Genomic DNA, 19,310 nt, shown 5'->3' with positions numbered 1-19,310 from the left:
AAAAGTCTTTCGTAGAAAGCCATGGAATGAATGATAGAGGGCAAGTTCTGAGAAAGAATGCATTTATGTTACAATATTTTAAGAAACGAAAATTAACATGTTACAATCCTTGTAACACTTTCCTTTTCTCACAAGAGCTTATCTGTATCTCCATCTGTATCATTTTGCCCTAGCCCTAGGACACTTTGAGGTCGACGCAGCCTGAGGTTGAACTCTATTTGTTGCTATTGTTAGAAGTTCAAGGTCTGATATCCCCTGTGAATTCTTGTGCCTTGGCATTCTCTCCCTCCCTCCCTCACTCACTCTCCCCTGGAGGGTCCTCATTAAGCAATGACTTGTGCAGACCTTCACTCTTGAAGCGTGTTATGTGCTACATTCATTTCTTGAAAGCTCTGACCCCTACCCCTCCCCCTCAAGCTGCCACACACTTGGACGCCAAATATCCAAATTCGGCTACATGCTGGTGTTGAATAGTTGGAAGCTTCGCAGGATAGAAGCACAGGAGTAAAGTAATCAAGTGTTAACTCCATCGCTGCTGTGGAAAATAGGTAATTCCTCCCCTTTCCTTTTCAACACAAACCAGAAAGACTCTGGGTGTCTCGGATAAATGGACTTAACCCTCTATACACTGAGCTAATTGCAAACTGTGTACATATTATCTCTTTTCTTTCAGGCAAATGCAAACTGAAGTTTTTCTTGACTTTTGCAAAGTCAGCTGATTTAAAGGCGGAATTCAGAATTAGCGCATTGCATCCAAACAAAAGACAATCCAGTTACATCATAGCTGTTACTGTTCCAGGCAGGATGTCAAAAGACTGCTGAGAGTTTGGGACTCAAGACAGAAACTATTGACCCAACAGCACAGAGAGAAATAAAATAACAATATTAAAAATTTCCACTGTATGTTGTGTATATTATATATAATTTTTTTAAAAATCACCAAATTCAAATGAGGGCAGTATAGGAGTGTAACCTCTTCCTTTCTTAGATTGTAGAGGTGGGGTGGTTCGAGAGCACATTGGCATGAATATAAAGCATTCACCAGATGGTCACGTCTTTTCCAATGCACCCTGACTCTCAATTATATGACCTCATGCTTATCAATTCTCTGCTATGTTTTAATTTGTGGCATTGTTCTTTTATTTTGGGAACGGGCCAAGAAGACAGCCAATTATTGTTATTTCATGTTTACTGTCGATGCAGAGAAGCTGCTGCAGCAGTTCTTGGTGAAATTACAGGCAGGCTGGTGCTTTGAAGGACAAGCCCGTTCGATGGAACAAAGGACAAATTCAGCTCCAGACCTTCCTCTGCATGGGACAGTGCTCATGCGTGTCCATTATTCCGTTATTTTGGGCAATTATACACTTTTGCCTTTCACAAAAGACGCTTACTCTCTTGGCCACTTCGGCATTAGGTAGTTTTTGAGCCAAGTTTTTCTTAACTTGCAAGTTTGATCTTTTATCCCAACAAATTTTAATTTTATATCTTTGTTTGCTGCTATTTAATTCTAATCCCAATTTTCCCCCTCTTCTGCTTAAAGAGCTAATTCACACAGGACTACAGTCACACAAAGACCAACAGCTAGCCAGTATCTCTCTGGTGGTGAACAATCTTTGTGTGCAAACCTTGATAAGATATTCCAGCTATTCAACTGTGGAGGTATCACATTTAATCGTAATGGTTCTTCCTTTGACATTCACACACATGACCTTTCCTTTAGGATTTGCTGGATTGCATTCAGAAATGAGTCTTTTGCTGAATTTTAGCCTTCCATCTACAACCATTCATCCGTTATCAACAGCTGAGATCAACTTCTATCAAACAAACTGAGGCATTTGGTGACTTAAGCCATGACCTTGTTGAATGGTAGAACAGGCTTAAGGGGCTGGATGGCCTACTCCTTCTCTTAGTTATTATGTTCTTATGGATTGTGACTGGCGATTAAAGATTCACCTTGCACCCTTACAATAGGAACACCGTTAAGGGAGAAAGCAACATTACACCACACCAAGTTTGGCCTTATTTATGAAGATAAAATTGAATATCATTGTTTTAGACATGTCAGCAAGGTAGTGGAATCTTACCAATAACAGTGCAAAAAGCATGTGTGTTTGAATATTTCCCAGTACATTGATACTGCCCCGTCCCTATAAAGTGCTCCAATCAGAAAATTATTGCGAACTTACAAACTTCTGTCTGACTCTTAAAATGCCACACAATGTGCGTAAATATACTTTATGTGAAATTTACCCAATGCATCTGCGAATAAAGTCTAGAAAGGTTTTCCATTGGATTTCAGCTGGTCAATATCTCGACCTAATGTATGGATGGTTGCATGAAACCCATTTTGTTGCCAAGATTCCTAACATGTGAGATATTGCTGGAGAGTTCACCAACTGTGTCACTGGGTTATTTAATAAAGTGAGGAAGTACATTCACCTGTTAGGTTAACAACTTACAGAACAACATGGAACTATTTGCTATTCCTTCATTTTCCCAGTAGTGATAAGGGTGGGTGGACTGAAGCAGTTTGAGAACGTGACTTGACCATCATCTTCTCATTAGCAGTTAGGGATGAGCCACAGATATTGGCCTTGCCAGCAATGACAAACAAGATAGAAGTATCTTTCTCTCCTATCACCCTAATTGAAAACTTGTGGACCAACCGGGTTTTATAAACAGCATACAGCAGAGTTAGGTTCCTTCTCTACACAAGATTCAATCTTGAAGAATGCCCTGTCTTTCATATGCAAAATGTAAAGGGCAGTAAACCAATATCCTTCATCAATTTGATTTGGATTAATTTGCTAAAAGAGTACTTAATTAAAAGGGCTATTACAAAATTAACAAAAGAAAAGGAGAATTTTACTTTTGCACAAGAGTGTAAAATGGATGATACAGATTCAGCTTTTGTGATTTGTCACACCCAATTCTCTTTTACATTTCCATTCACTGACTGTTTCAGAAAATGCAGAGGCATAATGACAGGTTTTCAGTGAGGCCTGATTAGATTGGCAAATCATCTAAAAAAAAAGGATAGTATACTTACTTTTGTAAGCAAATAGATTAATAGCATGTGGATTAATTAAAATATAATTGGGGGGGGGTCTCTAGTTTTCTTTCAAAAAGGTTTTTACAATTTCCAATGTGTATGTGTAGGGATGCTGCACAAAGGATGCGTATACAGGTCATGCATGATTTGATTTCTTTGTTGCTGAATACTGTGGTCAATGTCTTTAAATGTGGTTGTCAGGTGTGGTTTGTTGAGAATTTGCTATTTGACCCGAACCTGTGGTCATGGTGGTACATCAGGTATTGGCAGTTAAAACAATGTAGGCACAGCACCATATAATGTTTGGTGTACATTATTATAATGGTGTACATTGTGTAATTGACTTTAGTGGTTTCCAATTATGCTAATTAAATGTTATGGATTTGGACAAGTAAACCAGCAATGACATACTGCAACTTGAATTAGTGAATTGAGTTACATTTGCCAGACTTCATTTAAAATGCAAATAGTTCATATGTTTAAAATACCATGAAGGGCTCAAAATAATTCAAAACATGTTAATAACTTTATACACAGGTCCAAAATATAGCTTTAAGGAGACAATCAGTTTTTTTAAGTCCAGGTAATCAAAATTCAGATGATAATGTCCCTGCACGAATAGAATAGAGTTTGCAGCAATTGCAAAGAGGGAGACAAGTGATATGTCCATTAAAACCATTAACGTCCTCCTCAAAACTCTCTCATCAGAAAGAAAGTGAAGGCTACATTTGCCTATAGTTATGAATAATGGACAATTAATGCCGATGTCCATGCACTTCTCTGATGCACAGTTAGTTGGAGTTTGCTGTGTGCATATTCCATACAACCAACATTGCTAAAACAGATTATCTGCTCATTATAACATTGCTGTTTGTGTGTAAGTTGGCCGCTGTGTTTTATGATTAAAACAATGACTACACTTCAGAAACAATTCATTGACTGTCTAGTCTTTGTCTTATTGCTCAACAATCCTGAGGCAGTGAAAATGCTGTACAAATTAAAGTCTTTCTTTTTATTCCGTTCACTACAGTGACTAGATTTCAAAAGCCATTCATTGGCAATGAAACATTTTGGCATGTCCTGAGCTTTAAGTAGAGGTTCATTCTTTCTTTGGTGTCATATAGTGGGGGAAGGGAAAATTCATATTTCAAGAGAAGTAATTGGACTGATTGCAGACTCAAGGTTTCACAGCCATTTTCAGTGTGAAAAATGGGAGGGAATAAGGAAATTGCTCATTTGAAGGTAAGAATTCATTTGAGCTTTTCAAATCGTGATGTAACACTGAAATGCTCAATAGACAATCATCACCTTAACTTAATCAAGAAAGGACGACTTTCAATAATAATATGCTTTATTATGTCTCTCAGAAACATTCTGAAACACTTCCCACACAATCAACTATTTTGAACACAGTCATTGCTGTAGCCATTTTGTGCACATGATAACACAAATGCCATTTAATTTTGGAAGCATGTAATTTTGTTAGAATAACACTGTTGTGCACCAAATTTTCCCATGGGATTTTCAGCACCCTTTTAATTCATTACAGCAAACTAGCAAATCAGTCTCATCTTTTATTGGCCTGACAGTGCAACGTTTATTCAGTATTGAATCGATCTGTCAGAATATGCTGTGTACTTCATATCCCATTCCAGATCTTGAACCCTCAAACTGTAACTCAGTGGGAAGAGCATCGCCAAATGAGCAAAATTCACAATACATATCCACTTATCTAATTTTTAAAATAAATTTTGCTTTTTGTGAGTCACTCTTCTGACCTACAACTGATCCGATCCCGCGACCCTGCCTTTCTGGACTTGGTTTGGAAGTGACTGTGGCTTTGCTCAGAGAAAACCCCTAGGCTTTCATTTGCAATATGACTCCGTGGGGAATTAAGAACACAGGCTACATCCTGATGTTCCACAGCAAAGTACTTTGAAGTGCCAAATGAATCCTGATGTCTAATTAGTGTGTTGTAAAATGTCAGATAGCCTCAGGTAGTAGACAAGTGTAACTTAGAGAACTGGAAGCTAGTTTAAGGATTTCATGAAAGAAAACTTTCTCAGGTAGCACATTTCTCCTGAAATTACAAGAAAATGATAATGGAGGAGCCTTTAATGAGATTGGATATGAAGAAATATTTAATTGATTTTCAATATACAGTGGGAAGAAAAATTTGGTATTGATCAAAATTAATTTTTAAAAATACTCACAGGCATGCTTGAGGTGTCCAGTTAACTTTCTGAAGGTTCTGCAATTGGTTTAAAGAAACATTTTATCAAAAATCAATGTAGTTTTGTGATCAACGTAAGCACTGAGAACTGGACTCTGAGTCCTGATAAAGTGCAACAGGGAAGATCATCTTTTCCCTTTGTTGCTTGGTGATTTTCATTAAACCATTAATTCATTGAAACTATGATTAAAATATGCACCTTTAAGGTCTTTAAAAGACATGTTGAAGTGGACATTAGGACATTTGAATATTGTTTGGGAATTCCCTTTCTTGTGAAACATAAAGGAGCTTCCTCCACACCAAACACTGCTTGCTCATCGCTCTCTTGCGTTCTGACATACTCTGTTTCTCAGTAACAAAAGCCTAAATATAAAGCTGCCCTCCTCATGCTCAGGTCCCTTTATGATCTTTGCCTTATGGTCTCTGTACCCACATTAGCCCAATTATCCCCTGGAGTTCCCATTGCTCTGATTCCAGTCTGTCCAAGAGTAGAGATCCTAGCTATTATTTATCGCTCAACTAACATTACTAAGTATGCAATTGCCGCGTTCCTCGTTCTTCTACTCCTGGTTGTTGTACCTTAAGCCAGTCAAGTTCCATATTCTGTAAAACACTCCTTAAACTCCACTTTACCTTCCACTCTTCCTTTAAGGAAAATCTTAAAAGCAACATCATTGTCAAATTAATCGCCTTTTCATACCTCTGTGAGGTGCTTTCGGTTGACTATGTTAAAGCTGTTATACAAATGCTACTTGTCAAATGCTAGTATTGATTAATATCAACAGTCCCAGTCAAACCATCAGTCCAACAACATACCTGAAGTATTCATGCAATGCTTTATGCCGTGAGATATACAAGAATGTCTATGTATATTAAAGCACAAATCTGGATATTTATATGCTGCCATTTGAGGACATGCACTCAATACCTTTTGTAGGGCACTCTTTTGTCCATAGTATATTTTCTTCTATTTATGTTAAATAGGTTAAGATTTCAGCCAAAATTACAGGTGATGAACTCTGCAGGCACAAATACCACTAAAAGTAATTTCTCAGCTGTCATTTCTTAATACAGAATTATTGTTCCATTTGTGTCACAGACAGTCTATCTGTGTTACCTACAATTGCATTTTCAACACAGAAATAGGTCATTGAGTGCAAATGGTCAGTTTTGATGTGAATGCACCACACAAGCTTCCTCCAGCCCTATTCCATCTCAAATGCTTGGACATTTATGTGTCTCTGTCTTTACGAGATATTTACAAAGAACTTAAAAATAGAGTACGATTTATCTGTCAGAGCCTTCCTTTCTGATGAACAGCTCCTATATTATTGTCATTGTTGAACTACTATATAAAGTTTTTGTTCTTGTGAGGTGACATGAAGCGAGATAGTGAAACTTTGCAGCTCAGTAGAAGTGGGGATTAATAGATAATTAAAGATTGACAGTTGTAATAGTAGATATGAACAAAACAATGGCAGAAAAGTACTATCAAAACTGTAACACCAGCGAGAGTTGGTTGCATAAAAATTCCTAAACTTCACCCTCGAGTGCTAAACTGCCAACTGAACCAATTTGATTTAGTCACCTACAGCAGTCTTTAAAGTTGCAAATGACCTGTATAATAACCAGAACATTCCTTAAGTGAATCATTTCAGTTTTTTTTTCCTCTTTCCTCCTTTCTTGGGTTCCACGTGCTATGCACAATCTGTTCTCACAATAGGAACTGTCTACAGTCTGATTAATGCCTTGTCCCCTTGAGGGCCTGGCTGAAATTGAGAATTTGCCAGATGGGGAATTGGTGGGTGTGAACCTGAATCCTATCACTCTGTGGCAGAGTGTGTTTTTTTTGACACGCATCAAATCTGTGGCCTGATTTCTTGCACCAAGTGAAAACAAAAGTCATGTTGATGGCAGTGGGAGACTAGTGCCACCTGTTCACTCAAAAGAAAAGGAGCACTTTGTGACTTCGGTGAAAACTAGCGGATTGGGCAATGGTAAACTGCAGGATGTGGGCTTCCTTTTGGGCTCTTTAAGTACACCAGAGTCTGTTCTGTCACATTGGCATACTGAGACCAAGAGGGAGACACACATATCAATTCATGTTTGAAGAGTTTTGAAAAACAATGATACATGAGACAACATGTTTAAAAATCCGCAGGTTACCTGTACTTGCCGCTGATTGGAATGTGCCTGGGATGCCAGTCCCAGGTAATGATCGTCATAGCTCCCTGTGGACGCACAAAACAGGGGGTATTAGCAGGGAAACTGCTGACGTCACACAAAACTGATCTAGGGTTGCCAACTCTGGTTGGACATATTCCTGGAGGTTCCGTGACATAACCCCGCTCCCCCCCAATCTTTGACTGCCTTTCTGAGTGAGGCAGTTTCATCCCCTATTTACAACAACGTTTTTTACCAAGTGAAAAAAAAACTGATGTGTTCAAAGCCCCTGTGATTTATTTCATGGGTTGCTTGTAACAGTGTCCAGGAGATTAATATCAAAGTCCTGGAGGGTTGGCAACCCTAACTTGTGCATGTTATACCAAAATGGGGATTTTAAAGTCTTGACTAATGATTTCTAAAATCTAGCTGCATATATTAGGAATAAAACCAGTCCTCCTCTCACAGTAAATTATGGCAATTCTCAGCCTTCCATTTTGTTTACGTTCTGTGTGCCTGTACCCTTCAAATTCTGCAATTTTCATGAAGTAAATGTTCATTGGTGCTTTCAATTTATATCTAGTCTTGGGTTCTATGGAGACCTGACCCTATAGATACTAAAAGGGTTTTTCCATTGGCTGGAGAATTTGAGGAGAATAATCTCAGGCTAAGAGAGCAATCATTTAAGAGTGAGCTAAAGAGGCATTTCTCCTCTCAGATGGCTATGAATTTTCACAATTCTTCACCCCAGGTAACTTTAATTGCTCAACCATTCAATCTAGTCAATGCTGAGATTTGGATTCAGGAGAAATCAAGTGATATGGGGATGGACAAGACAAGCCATGAACTATTGAATGATGTTGCAGCTTGAAGAGCTGTATGGCCTATTCTAGCTCTCATGTCCTACTCTTTTACATTCATATTGCCATTGAGTAGTTGAGATTTTCAAAAATTCATTCATGGATGGCAGGTTGTCTATCCTTAATTGCCTTTGTGGAGGTGATGGTGAATTCATGCCGATGATTACATGACCTGGTCTTATCCTTGTTGCTACAGGTGAGGCAGATGGAGCATTCAAGTTGGAGGTTAGATCAAGAAAGTAACTTCCTTTTTGAAAGGTTTTCCCTTGCAATATCTTGCATCTATTTTGATTGTGGCCTTGGTAGAATCATATCTACCTTTAAGTTAGCAATGGTATTAATATTGAAATGTGAGTGAAAAAGAGAGAACAACAAATATGGGTTTGCAACAAGAAAACACTGTTTTAATGCTGATTCATGGCCAGGATGAAGACACGTATAACAACTAAAATCCATACCCTTGATCTCTATCTACTGGCTCCCTAATTGGAAAGTGCATTTGCAATGAACATTGGTTGAGATTTGGGCTTCAGTGGATCACTGCCTTTTCAAAACCTGCTGTTTATATTAACATATTAAAGATTGCCACCAATTACTGAGTAGCCCATATCTCATCTACCAACCTCCAGTTCAAGTTAAGAAGATTGAAGAAAATTGAAACTTCTGCCACTCACAAAAGTAAACTCTAAACTTTTATTCAGACATTGGTTTATGGATTGTAGTGTTGCAAACCTTCCCAGGACATTCAACAGATTTATAAAACATTTACATTTGAGGCTGTACCTCAGAGAATAAACCTATATTTAGATTTTAACAATCTCTGCAAGGTGCTGTGTTCTATATATAGAAATAAATCAGCAGTGCGACAAATCACCTTTTGTTAACACATGGGACTGAGCACCATCAACTATTTGACTTGGCAAATCTCACCTAACACACGATTGTGCATTTGTCCAACTGCATTATGTTAATATGGAGTTAAGTTCCTGAATTTATGAATCTCACCCTTGAGAACTACTTTCATATGTTCCTCACCAACTAATATTTTCTCAAAATTCTCAAAATGCTCCCAAAATATTTTTCTAGGATTCAGACAATGTGCAAGAATGAAAAGAGAAAAATGGGATTTTACTTGAATGTAGCTTCAGTGTTGATCTTCCAAAAAACAACTCAGTCAAGAGATAGTCCAGTATATACTGAATTGGATGATGGTTTTTTTAAAATCAATTTGAAACATTTCTGCTTTTCGTGATCCTCAAGTCTAATCTGTTTTCCCTTGTTGGTGTTGGAGGTGTGAGCAATAAAAGCAACATGAATATAAAGTGAAATGATGGTGATACCAGATTACTTCTCAAGTATAGACTTCAATTTGTAAACACAAAACCAGATATAAAAATAACTATTGAATAAATCATTGCATGATTCAAATCAGATAAGAGGAATGCTGGTATTTAAAGTGTTTTTGAGAAACTAGAAATCCATTTGACCTTTTAGTCCTTTGTTGTCACAAATACATTGCTAAACTTAAAACTGTTAATTCTGGCTGATCATGCAATGCTTGACCAACTCATCATGTTAGGCTTCTTCTTTAAAAGAGAAAATTGCTTGATTGACAAATGGGACTGGACTAATTTAGGACATCTGGTCAGCATGGATGAGTTGGACCAAAGGATCTGTTTCTGTGCTATGCGACTCTATGACTGGATTGAAAGTCCATATGAAGTTGACTCTATGTGACCTGACCCAAAATAGAAAATGTAGCAGAGAGCAGTGAAGTGAATCAGACATTTATGGGATGAGCCTATTGGATTTTATGCAGGAGGACAAAGAATGAAGACCCTCAGGCATCGTGCAGTGAAATGGAATGATGGTTTATTTCATCTGAAGTTGGGATGCTGAAATGGACTGAGAAATAAGAATGACTAATCTTGGACAGCAGATTGTCTGTGGTCTTTGTCACAAGTTCAATACTCCTGTCATTGGTTCTACCCCTCGGTGTCTCATATTGAAACTAAATTGTTGGTGACCTTGAAGTATCATTTGACTGTAAGTGTAACATCTGACTGAAGTTCTTCTCCAAAGAAAAGACTGGTTATCACTACTTCTACAACTTTGCCAATCTCTGCTCCGACCTTAACCACTGCCATATTTATCCATGTCTTTGTCACTTACAGACATGACTGTTTGAATGGTCTCATAGCTGCCTTCCTTTCTTTCACCCTCCATACACTTCAGTTCTTCCTAAATTCGGTTTTCTAGACTTACACATTCTATTCACACATCATCTATTCCTCATTGATTTACATCAGATGCCTGTTCCTGAATGCCTTTTAGAAGTCTTGAATTCTCTTCCTCATGATCAACTTTCTTAATGACCTCAACCCTCTGTAACAGCTTGCAGTTTCACAACTCTTCGAGGGGTCTGTGTTCCTCCAACTCTAGTTTCAAGTCCATTCCTCACTTCAGATTTCCCGTCATCAACAGTCTCGCTGTTAGCTGTTTAATTGCTAAAGTGTAGAATTCCTTCCTTAAACGTCTCCCTTTCATCAGCTTGCACTTCTCCTTTATGACCTTCTCTAAAATCCTACTCCTTACCCAGTATGGCTCATACATGAACCCAGTACCAAAACAAGTGATTAACTCTTAGAGTCATAGAGATGTACAGCATGGAAACAGACCCTTTGGTCCAACCCGTCCATGCCGACCAGATATCCTAACCCAATCTAGTCCCACTCTTATCCGGCCCATGAAATAGTCTAGCATGCTGCTCGATTTCAAGGGCAATTTGGAACGGGCAACAAATGCTGTCCTCACCAGCAAGGACCACATCCCAAAAAAGAATAAAGAGAGACAGTTTTAGTCACCTATCCCAATATTTCCTTGTGTGGAACTCAGTAAACTTTGTTTCTATTTATGCTTCTGTGAGAAATTTTGGGATGCCTTCCTGCATTTTATTTAAAAGCACGATATGATGATTTTTCTGATGAAATGAACTGATTCCTATAAAACATTGCCTTCTGAAATAGGTCAGATTGGCGGAGAAGTTGGACAGCAGAGCAATGGCCACTTGTTAGTTCCCTGCTTGATATTCAGCTCAGTAAAAGTTATAGTAACTCCACACTGGATGGGGAACATAATAAAAAATAACTTGCATTTATGTCATAACTCAGGATATCCCAAGAAAAGTTTTGGCAAATAAAATAATTTTAAAGGGTTAAACTGTCAACTTGCACGCAACAAATGACCAGGTAAACTGTTGTTGGATATATATATATATATATATATATATATATATAAGGAGAGTACACGCCTCTCTTCTTTGAAGAATCTCACATTCACAGTGAACAGGCACAGCTTTATTTAATACTTCAACTGAAAGGCAGCATCCCTGACGGTGTTGCACTCCACTAGAATGGGATTCAGACTCATGTGTCAGATGTCATATACTTTTCACTGTCCCATGGAATTCTCACTGTAGCGATCATACTCAAAACTGCATTGAACTAACTTAGGCTAAATTCTGAAGTATGGGTTTTTGAACCTAGGGCAGAAAGACCTCTCGTTTTCATTGTAAGTGCTGCTGGACAGCATTTTCAGGTGGTTTTGCAGATCACATGTTGCATGCTTCTTGCAACTACACACATTTAAGCCTGCCATTGAAGTCAGCCAATTGTGGCGACTTTATTTTGCTTGATAGAATAGGTAAAGGATGTGACTATGAGGAACCATTTACACACCAGGAAATTGCCTTAAGACTACTCATGGATTACCTGATTGAACATGAGTGAAAATCCTTTAAGAGATATACCCCCGACAAGGAAATGTTAGCATTAATCCTGCTTTAATTCTGCCTATGTTTGGGGCACAGTAGCATTGTCCCTACCTCTGAGACAGGATGTCTAGGTTCAAACACACATGCTCCAGAAGTTTGTAAGAACATCTCTGAACAGGTTAAATTCAGATTAAGGGCTATATTGTGATGTTCCTGACTAAACTGCCTGGAGACTTTTGGCAATTTTGAAGGACCGTATCAAGAATTGATAGGACTTCCGACCAATGGCCAACTCATTTGTAATATGCAGCTAGGAAAAAGGGTTTAATTTCCAGCAGCAGAAATTATGGTGAAGTCAGCCTCAGCTGCAAGTAATGGAATTCCAAAGTATTGTTCAACAATAATGTTTATAGAAAGCTAGGAAAGAAAGACAGGAAATATATGTTTGTCCACCATGAATACAATATTACATATTAGTCCTAATTTAAACTCAGTTATTGGTGCAGGGAATGGGGAGGAAATGGCAAGAAGGAGGCACCATGGGCCGGCCTGGATTAGATGACATGGTCATAAAGGTTTGTGAATAGGGTCATGATGCTATTGGAAAAGGAAAGAGGTGTATATGGACCCAACCACACTTAATTCTTGTACTCTGAAGAACAATGCTTAGCTTTTATTTCATTCATTCATGGGATCTGGGCATCCCTGGCTTGTATTTTTTGCCCATGGGCAGCTTATCACATTGCTGTGTGTCTGGAGTCACATTTACACCAGACCAGGCATGGAAGACAGATTGGCAAGGCGAAAGTGGATACTGAAGGTGCTGGAGAAGAGAGTCAAGACTTGAGTGGTACTGGAAAAGCACAGCAGGTCAGTAAGCATGGTGGTAAAAACAATGACTGCAGATGCTAGAAACCATATTCTGGATTAGTGGTGCTGGAAGAGCACAGCAGTTCAGGTAGCATCCAAGGAGCTTCGAAATCGACGTTTCGGGCAAAAGCCCTTCATCAGGAATGGAAGACAGATCAGGCAGGTCAGGCAGCATCCCAGGAGCAGGAAAATCAATGTTTTGGGCAAAAACCCTTCATCAGGAATGGAAGACAGATTTCCTTCTCTAACCGTTCAGAGAACACCTCTGGAACACCCTGACCAACCAACCCAACCACCCCGTGGCTCAACACTTCAACTCCCCCTCCCACTCCACCAAGGACATGCAGGCCCTTGGACTCCTCCATCGCCAGACCATAGCAACACGACGGCTGGAGGAAGAGCACCTCATCTTACGCCTAGGAACCCTCCAACCACAAGGGATGAACTCAGATTTCTCCAGTTTCCTCATTTCTCCTCCCCCCACCTTGTCTCAGTCAAATCCCTCGAACTCAGCACCACCTTCCTAACCTGCAATCTTCTTCCTGACCTTTCCGCCCCCACCCCCACTCCGGCCTATCACCCTCACCTTGACTTCCTTCCAATGCCCCTCCCCCAAGTCCCTCCTCCCTACCTTTTATCTTAGCCTGCTGGACACACTTTCCTCATTCCTGAAGAAGGGCTTATGCCCGAAACGTCGATTCTCCTGTTCCTAGGATGCTGCCGGACCTGCTGCGCTTTTCCAACAACACATTTTCAGCCCTGTCTTTTCTCCATCATACTTACGCTTTGTTCACAACCAACATGAACGTGAAATTTCTGATCCTGTCCTGATATGCCTACTAAGTATAATTGGGAATTAATTTGAAGTGGTTATTGGGAATCCTCAATAGATTCAGCAGTACACATTTTGTGATTTATGATTGATTAATGTATTGTCACATGTAACCAAGTACATTGAAAAGCATTGTTTACGAGCAGTACAGGCAAATCATAGTAAGCAAGGATGTACAGATCAAGGAGGCTTAGACAGAGGCACACAGGTTACATTGCACAGGGCATGCGCTAGATAGGTTTTAATAATGTGCATTGTGACATTTCATGGAACATTTCTGCAGTATTTCATTTTTTGCTCTTTCCCCGGGATCTGAATTTAATCCCTATGTTTATAAAATAAAAACAAAAACAGGTTCTGACAGGACCTGATATGTTAACTCTGCTTTCTCTCTATAGATGCTACCAGACCTGTTGAGTTTCCCCAGCTATTTCTGCAGCAGATTTCCAGCATCTGCAGTTCTTTGTTTTGTGCCTATGTTTGTGATCCCCTCCTTAGGTGGGCTGGTCTACATTCTATATTTGCTTATGGATATTCTTAATGCTGGTCCTGTCCCGTCCATCAAAAGCATTGTTGATTATTATTGTTCATTAGGTGAGTGCAAAATCCTATCAGTGACTTAATTCTCTTCACTGTGAGCAGGAACACCTGAGTGCTGATGCCAGTCAAGCCTGGGGTTAGGAACTTGTTAGTTATTCAGCAGTCTATCACTACATTCCCACATCATTTTCTCTGAATGTGGACTCTTCTGATGCTTTCAAATTAATTCATCAATAATGATTGAACAATCTAACTACTGGAATAAAATAAGTACTCACCCTTAGACATCAAACACACTTTGCAGAATAGAATTGCAACAAAGATGATCATTGTTCACAACTGGGATGAGTAATTACAGCAAAACAAAATTATTGCAGATGTGTTTCAGAATCTTGCCTGAGGCCATCTTGCTGATGTCTGTATATACTTGGCTGCATTGAGTTTGTTGATTAATGATTCAGATTTTAAAAATCAAGTGTAAGTGCCTAGCGGCAATTAAGTTAATTTAAAGCCAATCCAAATTTAAAATGCATTATTTATGGTACTGGCTTCACTCTAAAGCTTGTATCCAAACCCGAAACCAAATCTATTGCAATGTTGATTTAAAGGCAGAAGGACAGGCATTTATAAAGCACCTTTCATGACTTCAGGACATCTCAAAGCATTTTGAAATCAGAGAAGAAATTTTATTAATGAAGTCACTGTTGGAGACACAGCAGCCAATTTCGGTCTAGTAGTCACCCAGTAACAGCAATGTGATGATAACTGAGTATTCTGTTTTGGTGATGTTTATTTGGGAATAAATATTGACCAAAACATTAACGATAAAGCCCCTGCTTTTGCTTCAAAATAGTGCCATGGGATCTTGTATTCAACCAAGAGAAGACAAAGGGATCAGTTTCATGTTTCACTCCAGACACCCCGTCCAATAATGCAGCACTACTTCAGCACTTCACTCAGTGTCAGTCGAGATTTTTATGCTCGCTCACAATGTGTACCCACTTCATAAGATACTTTCTTCTGACGCAAAGGTAAGAGTGCAGTTCTACAGAGCTTTTGATGAAAAATTAAGAACAGACATAGTGACGAAGAAAGCACTTCCACTTTTTTTTGGTTTGGAAGCAAAGTACAAGGAGAAAATCCTGACTCTGTGTGGTAAGTGTGCAGGAAGTGATAAATCTGTCAGAATTATGTACAATGGTCTAATGGTCAGCTTCCTTGGGACATGGATTTCAATTCAGCTCAGTCTATTCAGATGAAAGCTTCCTCCTTCTGCCAGCAGTCAAGACTTCACATGAATTAGTTTAGATGCTTTAAACTAATGGGTGTAAACCTGATCTTAATTAAGCAAAACAAGTGCTAGCTTCACTGTATGATTGCAAATGTATGCAAGTGTATGCAAATTCGGTTGTTTTGGGAAATTAGATGCATTTATGAGATTGGTCATTTAATATCATTGGGGAAACTTACTTTGTGTTTGGCCTGAACCAAATTTAAGCCAGTGAATTGAAAAACCACCAATATTATTCAAGACAGAAGAGAGACAGAAAGCTGGAAACAATGCACCAGTTAGTCCATCATTTGCCATTGGGTAAAATATTAGAAGGACATTTAAGAAAATCACATTAGAATCAGGCTGAGTCAAAACATTTTTGTGAAAGGGAAATTGTGTTTGTTAAACTTGTTAGACTTTTTTGAGGATGGAAGGAGCAAGGTGAATAAAAGGGCACCAGTGGACGTGATGTGAACTAAAAGCAGAAAATGATGGACAAACTTAGCAGGAGGCAGACATATAGTTCATGTTCTGAGTCCAATATGATTCTTCTTCAGAACAGTGGATTTGGCACATCTGGATTTCCAAAGGCATTCCAAAACATGCCATATAAAAGGTTACTGCACAGGATAAGAACTCATTGTGTTGTGGATGAAATCAAGGCTTGAATAAAGGATTGGCCAACAAACAGAATCATAGAGTCATTCAGCATGGAAACAGACCCTTCTGTCCAACTTGTCCATGCTGACCATATTTCTCAAACCAAACTAGTCCGGCTCTCCTGCTTTCCCTTCAAGTCTTTCCTATTCATGTACCTGTCCAAATGTATTTTAATTATTATAATTATACCTGCATCTATCACTTCCTCTGGCAGTTCACTCCATATGTGAACCACTGTCTGTGCAAAAAAAAGCCTTTACCCATTTTCAAAAAAAGTCTAGGCCTCTTCTTCCTTCCAAACTGCATAAACTAACACTTTCCATCTACCACTTCTTTTCCCATTCCCCTAGCCTGGCAAGTCCGTCTTCAGCCTTCCTGCTTCCTCAACACTCCTGTCCTTCCACTTATCTTTGTGTCATCTGCAAACTTAGCAACAACGCCCTCAGTTCCTTCATCTAGATTGTTCATGTATAATGTATAAGTTGTGGTCCTAACCTTGACCCTTGTGGAACTCCACAAGTCATTGGCTGCCATTCTGAAGAAAACTCCTTTATACCTACATTCTGCTTTCTCTCAGTCAGTCAATCATCAGCCTGCTGGTAATTTGCTCCTGAAACCTGGGCTCTTGCCTTATTCGGCAGTCTGCTGTGAGGCACCTTGACAAACGCTTTCTGGAAATTCAAATCCACTTGCTCTCCTTTGTCTAACTTTCTCATTACCTCCCCACAGAATTCTAACAGAAATGTCAGGCATGATCTCCCCTTGATGGAGTTGTGCTGACTCTTATTTTAGCATTCACTTCCAAGTACTCTGCAAACTCATCTTTAATAATGGACTCTAAAATCTTATGAATGACTATTGTCAGGCTAAATTTCCTGTCTTCTGCCTCCCTCACTTCTTCAAAAGGGGTGTTACAGTAGCTATCCTCCAGTCCTCTGGCACCCTCCCAACTCCATTGGTTCCTGAATGATCACCACCAATGCTGCCACTGATCAAGTGCTGTCCTTCTCTCCTTGCTGTCAAAGTCCCTCCACACTCTGTCATAGCCCCCAGTCGGTAAATCCCTCCCATCCTCACTCCCTTGTGGCCTTGGATCCAGAGATGATATTTGACCTTGAGTAGGTGTTGTCCTGACACCAGCACCCCCATATGCTCACTGATGCTGCCATTCAAAAGAATTACTGGCCTCTGATTGACCAGGATTATTGAAACATAGAAAATAGGAACAGGAACAGGCCATTTGAGCTTGCTCTGCCATTCAGTATAATCATGGATGATGGTCCAACTCAGTCACCTGCTCTTACCCTCTCCCCACACTCTTTTATCCCTTTATTCCAAAGAACATTTCCTTCTTGAAAACATTCAATATTTTGGCCTCAACCACTTTCTGGAGCAGAGAATTCCACAGGCTTGCCACTCTCTGGGTGAAAACATTCCTCCTCATCTCAGTTCTAAATAGCCTGTCCATATCTTTAAACTGGTTCTGGGCTCAGCAGTCCTCAGGCAAATCCTTCTTGCATTTACCTCGTCTAGCCCTGTTAGAATTTCCAAGGTGAGATTCCCCTGTCATCCTTCTAAACTCCAGGGAATATAGTCCTGAACAATCCAGTCTCTCATCAGTTGTCCTTGGTTCTGGGAAAGGCCTTCCACCCTCCAATCAGCTACCAGAGCAGCACTCAGTATGCAGGCATTTCCGAAAATAGCCAATGTGGGTCTCCTCTCCCTGGCTCGCTAGCTGGTGACCGAGCACCACTTTGTCTCCAAAAAGTGCTGCCTGATGTAACATGTCATGGGGGTTATTAGATCCTGGAGCCACTATTCAGAAATAAAGGGCCACCCATTTAAGACAGATATTAAGAGGAATGCCTTGTTGGGAGCAGAAATTATTGGAGATGGGCAGGACTACAGAGTTGAGGTTAAAATTAGATCAGCCACAAAGTCATTAAATGGCTGAAACAGGCTCAGAGGGCTGAATGGCCTCCCCTTGTTTCTCATTCTCCTGTTTGTAAGTCTCAGAGGATTGTCAATCTTTGGAATTCTCTCTCACTGGCAGCAGTCGAGCCTGTGTTACTGAATATATTCAAGGCTGAGTTTTGATTGACAAGCAAGTCAAAGGTTATCGGAGTACAGGCAGGGAAGTGGGGTTCAGAGCACAGTCAGATCAATCGTGATCTTCTTGATAGACAGAGCTGGCTTGATGGGCAAAATGGCCTGCTGCTGCTCCTATTTTTTATGATCTGTGAGTGATAGATGTGGCAGAGGGAACTAAAAATGAGAAAACTGGCACTCAGAGCTTTGAACTTGACACGCATACAAATTGAAAGTGAAAATATGTCGATGTTAAAATTCTACACCTCATACTATGAGCCACAGTTAGGTATGGTGACCTATATTGTTGGTTTAAAATGAGTTAAATTTGCTTTTGCATCTCTGAAGATCTGAAACTTGGAATAGAGAGCTTCTTGGAAAACACCCATATCCATCAGCCATTTCAGATCTGCTGAAGCTAAATTCTGAGCCTGAAGACAAGTCACATCTGGCTTGAAACGTTAACTCTGTTTCTCTTCTCCACAGAAGCTGCCTGACCTGCTCAGTTCCTCCAGCACTTTCTGATCATAGTTCAACATCCACAGTATTTTACTTTTGTGTTTTTCTTAAACTGAACTTCAAGCCAAACATTTGTATACAAATACCGTAATCTATGTCTTCCAGTCTATGGCTGTTTCCAGCTCAAATTAGATGTAGGTGACACAATTAGATGGACTATCTTAAATAAAATATTGCAACTCCCCAAGGATGTTTCAGTGACAAATTTAAAACAGACAGCAAGTAAATATAGGATTATCTCTACGTAGCTGTGGTGTTCATGATTTGGAGATGCCGGTGTTGGACTGGGGTGTACAAAGTTAAAAATCACACAACATCAGGTTATAGTCCAACAGGTTTAATTGGAAGCACACTAGCTTTCGGAGCGACGCTCCTTCATCAAGTGATTGTCTGATCACAATCAGACAATCACTTGATGAAGGAGCGTCGCTCCGGAAGCTAGTGTGCT

At 39.6% G+C, this 19,310-nt stretch overlaps 1 protein-coding gene and 1 long non-coding RNA gene across 5 annotated transcripts in view; one reads left to right on the top strand and one right to left on the bottom strand.

Moving 5' to 3' along the window:
* LOC122558227 (uncharacterized) overlaps positions 1–869 on the top strand; it is a 67,065-nt gene extending 66,196 nt beyond the window's left edge. Inside the window, exon 3 of the long non-coding RNA XR_015759914.1 lies at positions 674–869. This is a non-coding gene — a long non-coding RNA (uncharacterized LOC122558227). The remainder of the gene's footprint in view (positions 1–673) is intronic.
* mafa (MAF bZIP transcription factor a) overlaps positions 1–19,310 on the bottom strand; it is a 360,209-nt gene that overhangs the window by 277,076 nt on the left and 63,823 nt on the right. The window contains exons 2-3 of one of the 4 annotated variants that reach the window (XR_015759913.1): positions 7,452–7,516; positions 5,266–5,303 (exon numbers count right to left, since the gene is read on the bottom strand). The exons of 2 other annotated variants lie outside the window; for them this stretch is intronic. The gene's annotated coding sequence lies outside the window, so the exon portion shown is untranslated. The remainder of the gene's footprint in view (positions 1–5,265; positions 5,304–7,451; positions 7,517–19,310) is intronic. One more of the 4 variants, XR_006314073.2, reaches the window with a different exon arrangement.

The sequence above is a fragment of the Chiloscyllium plagiosum genome, unplaced genomic scaffold (genome assembly GCF_037043375.1).
Source record: "Chiloscyllium plagiosum isolate Xiang-an unplaced genomic scaffold, Cpla_swu_hap1 HiC_scaffold_17, whole genome shotgun sequence".
In the NCBI taxonomy this organism is placed as follows: domain Eukaryota; kingdom Metazoa; phylum Chordata; class Chondrichthyes; order Orectolobiformes; family Hemiscylliidae; genus Chiloscyllium; species Chiloscyllium plagiosum.
Note: the sequence above shows the minus strand (reverse complement) of the source record. Positions and strands in the feature narration are given on the sequence as shown.